The sequence below is a fragment of the Priapulus caudatus genome, unplaced genomic scaffold (genome assembly GCF_000485595.1).
Source record: "Priapulus caudatus unplaced genomic scaffold, Priapulus_caudatus-5.0.1 Scaffold27, whole genome shotgun sequence".
Classification (NCBI taxonomy): domain Eukaryota; kingdom Metazoa; phylum Priapulida; class Priapulimorpha; order Priapulimorphida; family Priapulidae; genus Priapulus; species Priapulus caudatus.
This window is the reverse complement of record NW_014577088.1, coordinates 88,910-93,585: the sequence shown is the minus strand read 5'-3', so window position 1 is coordinate 93,585 and position 4,676 is coordinate 88,910. Positions and strand designations below refer to the sequence as shown.

General features: G+C 37.5%; 2 protein-coding genes across 2 annotated transcripts in view; one reads left to right on the top strand and one right to left on the bottom strand.

The window, feature by feature from the left end:
* Positions 1 to 4,676, bottom strand: part of LOC106814647 (1-phosphatidylinositol 3-phosphate 5-kinase-like) — a 39,028-nt gene that overhangs the window by 1,086 nt on the left and 33,266 nt on the right. The gene's annotated exons all lie outside the window — the stretch shown is intronic.
* The window catches only part of LOC106814803 (coiled-coil domain-containing protein 108-like), a 72,052-nt gene that overhangs the window by 61,003 nt on the left and 6,373 nt on the right, over positions 1 to 4,676 (top strand). The gene's annotated exons all lie outside the window — the stretch shown is intronic.

The following is a 4,676-nucleotide window of genomic DNA, read 5'->3' as shown; positions in this document are numbered from 1 at the left end:
CGTCCGCTTTTAGGCGCAAGAATTGTCATTGAACTTGTGTCATTTGCCTATCATGTGTAGTCTGTCTCCATAATTCGGCAATAATAGACGTGATGGCAGGCAGGGACTCAAGAAATCAGTCGATGGTGTAGATGGATTAAGAAAAACTGTTTCTCCGACATCTTGGCTTGGGGGAAGATTTTATTAGACCGTTCCTGATTTGGTAAACGTTGGGTGGAGAGTGGGTGTGATCGTTGGTGGAATGTGTCAGCGTGCCACGCTGTTTGCTTGCATGTCGCACTTGGTGATAGCTAGTATAGTGCGGCAGATACGTGAAATAATTGTGCATTTTGTGGGCTCTCTCTCTCTTTCCATTCTCGCTCTCTTTCTCTCCAAAACATCATTGTAATTATTATTATTTATGTTTAATTACAACTAGTAGAAACTTACCAGATTATGAGAGTTGAGAGTTGTTGACAGAAGAGCTCATACTTTGATCCAATAACATCTGTTGTAAGTTGTGGTAAAAACAGCTTGTAATCCAGAGCGCATTGATAAAATAGTTCCAAAAAACGCTTAGCTCCGCAACAATGGTACCATTGTTAACGTCATAATAATTAAGGTATAGCTGACTATTGTGTTTCTCACATGTGAAAACCTATGTGTAGACACCAAAATCATCGCCCCAGCTTGATTCTATCAAAAGTTATTGCTGATTTCCCATTTGGCCGATTAGGCACGGCGGCCATCTTGGATTTACGCAAATAGGTGCATTTTATCAACTCGTTTGTGGTTGGAATGGATTCAGAATGTATGAAAACATAGAAAATGACACTTTATTCATGTTTGCACGACATTTTGTCACAAAGATATGTCATTTTTAAGATATTCCGGTATCGGACGGCGGCCATCTTGGATTTTGCTATTTGTGGGCCCCAGGGAAAAAATTGAGCTTGGCATAATATCCAAATTTGTTAAATATATATTAAGCAATGTCTGTACCAAATTTGGTGCTTTTAAGAGAGAGCAAGAGAGAAAGAATTGATTTTGATTTCTGTGATTATAGCTATCAATGTTTTTCTGGCTATGCTACTGTTGCTGTATTAAGTCTTGATACATCTCGTTCCGTCCTTTATTTAGTATTAGGGTGTCAAGAGTGAACAATGGAAGTATCAAAAATTATGTAGGATATTGCTAAGCAACAATAATTCAAGATGGCCACCAATAAAATGCCATATTTTTGTGACAAAATGTCGTGTAAACATAAATAAAGTGTCATTTTCTATGTTTTCATACATGCTGAATCCATTCCAACCACAAACGAGTTGATAAAAGGCACCAAAACTAATGAAATGGTCAATTGTATAATTAAATCCAAGATGGCTGCCCATTTCAACTGATTGAACTCATTCCTGTACGTTACGTTTACAGGTGAATGAACACAGGTGTGACCAATTATGTCATCTAAGAAGAAGTGCAAACTAATTCAAGGTGAAAGCCTAAGATCCTTTACACCATCGCCACAACCAATTGATTGGAATCTCTGTGCTTTGTGCCAGGAACATAGGCCTACTGATAGTCCTCTAAATTGTCCAGCTAAATCATTACGCACAGACATTGGATCTTCTTATGACACTTTGGGAAATAACCTGAGTAGTTTTCGTGAAATAGGAAAACAACCAATACCAGTAGATGTAACTCGCCTAGACGATGGTGATGGTATCGCCAACACACTCCGTAGGAATGACGCAAAATGGCACACATCTTGCCGTGTAAAATGTTCAGCCAGTCGTTTGGCTCGACTCATGCCAAGTACATCCGCTGCAAGTGATGATGGATATTATATCATATATATAATCCATATATATCATATATATATCATATATTATATATTATCCTTCTGATATTATACACATATCTGCTGCACTATAAGTTTTAATATAGTCACTATCTACTTTTGGCCTGAGAACAATATATACATTGTATATATTGTTCTCAGCTCTTGGCTACACCGGTACCGCTGTACCGCAGCACCGCTGCACGGTTGCTTGGGAGAGCAACGCGAAACTGTCAACGACATCGGAGAATTTGAACAACATTGAAGGTATTTTCAAATGCCCTTTATAAGACAACGCGCAGTGAAATGGGAAGAACTAGAGTTTATTTTGTCATAAGGTAGTATGATTCTGCATGACACGAAGTATTTGCTAGTCTAGTACTGGAGAAATTAGCGTGTAAATGCGCATAGTGCGGCTAAGATTTAAGTGTTTATACCAATACCGAGGCAGCAGCAGTGTTGCATAACGCATTTGAAGTGGATGTTGTTGGAAGAATTTAAATTACTTTACAGACATTGTTATAACGTGTGTGTGGTGTAGCATTATATATGGTTCAACTTCATTTGTGCTATGTTACTGGAATAGTTTCAAGCAATACAGGTAACTGTCAATGGTGTGGCAAATATTACTCTCCACAAGTTAGAAAGGATATATTATGTGTGCTATACAATCACATGTTCAAGATTATATTAGATTAATAGTGATAACCTAAATATATATAAAAGGTATATAGTGTTAACTATAAGATCTATTAATCTATGTTCTGAGATAGTTCAATGCAATCAAATTCGAGGTAATAATATATAATGTATTCATTACTTGAGTACAGGTAAATTTTCTCACCATGTGGTATCTAGTCTAGAGCAAAGAAAGACTGCAATGCAGAACAACGATGGGGTCATTGAGGTTGACTTCCATAACATACCTATAGGTGATCAAGCAGTGAAACGTGTTAAGGTGGAGAATGCTTCTAAAGTATGTGGTAGTTTGCACAGCAGCTAGTAAACGTGAAATATACCTCTATTGATAGTTGTGTTTATGTTAGGTTAAAGAACTGCTTTAGTGTACTATTTACATTATAAAATGTAAAAAATCATTTGATGTGTAATGCAAGTTAAAGTTTGAGCAGTTGCACTACGGAAAAAGGCTCAACCATTTGTGGAACATGGTCTTCCCAATATAGTGAACAATAACAGTTGCAATCATTAATATGATTATCATTAATAAATATGTTGGGTGTGTGAAAATAACATGAAATGGAATGGAATGGGGTGAAATGTAATATAACATAATGTAATTTTTTATTATTTTTTATATCCAGATGAAGAAGCCAATCACACTGAAAAACTGTATAGGATCAGACACCGCATCAAAAATCTTCAGGATTGAGCATAGTGATTTGGACAGTATCGTTTCAGTGAGTAACACTTGTATCAGATTCAAATCTTTCCTTGTTTTGGGAGCCACTGGTTGGTTATTGTATTATTATGGATTTTTTAGCATGTTGTTTACCCATTTAATAAAAAGTTGTTTTGCGTTTTTTTTTACCTCACTCTGAAATTTTTCTAGAATTTTTGGCTTGCAGTATAACTTTGCTTCATTAGTAACAAGATTAATGGTATTGCAAGTGGTGACACCATGATTTGTGCATGTATAGTTCATAATCAAAGGAAATGGTTATAGATACAAAAAAGACCATTTATATATACAAACGCAAACATTAATAGACTAGTAAATAGCATATGGTTAGGGTTTCTGCTTTTATTCTGTCCATCATTTATACCAACTTCTCCATCTGTTTTTAGCTCACCTTGACATCGTCAAGCTGAGCTATTGCCATGGGTCGTCGTCCGTCGTACGTCCGTACGTCCGTCCGTCCGTCCGTCAACATTTGGCTACGTCCAAATCCCATTGGTTGATACAAATCGCGTGCCTGAAACTCCTGTTTTATGGTGCATTGTGACCCTAACCCTAACCCTAACCCTATTAAAAAAAACAAAATAATTAATTGTTGTAAAAATTATTTGTTGTTATTAAATTGTTGTAAATAAATCATGTAAATATTTGCGTAAAGAATAGTTAAATGCATAAAGATAGAAAAATACAGAAAACAGGTAAATATTACAAAATCAGATGGGATTCGATCCAACGAACTTTGAGCCGTGACGCCTGTGCTGTAGGTGTTCGGCTGGCTATCCAGGCTTATTGGGTTTCTAGATTATGGATGTGCCATGAATATGACAACACTGTGACGTCATTGAGGCAGTTCAGGAATCCATGTTTAACCCTCCTCTTTAGGGTCAAAAGGTTATCAGACACTTACTCCTCGCACGTCAGTGGAAAGCACATTTCATGGTCCTTTCAATAAAGTGATAAAAATGGTAGGTCAGCGCTGAAACAAAAACGTTTTTGACTCTGTCCATTAGGCCATGTCCTCAGAAAATGTCTGATATCTGACCTTTCCCCCAATGCCCTAATACACTATACACCGAATATTAAGAGCATAGGTCGAGCCGTTAAGATTTGTGCCGCAATTCCGTATTGCCTCCTATACCTTAAGTTAAGAGGGAAATATTCCCCCTCAGTTTACACATCTTGACCTTTGACCCTTGACCCCCAAATTTGTCATCCTGAGTCCTTTTCACAATCATCCCCCCCCCGACATCCCGAATATCGTGACCGTACGTCGAGCGGTTAAGATTTGTGCCCAACTGTTGACGCACGGATGGACGAACGGCCGGACGCACGGACAATCATGCGATTCTACAAGCTGCATCTGACTACGTCAGATGAGCTAAAAACACAAAAAACACAAGGATATTTAGTCGCGGGTGAATGAAATTTTGTGTTAAAGACTCG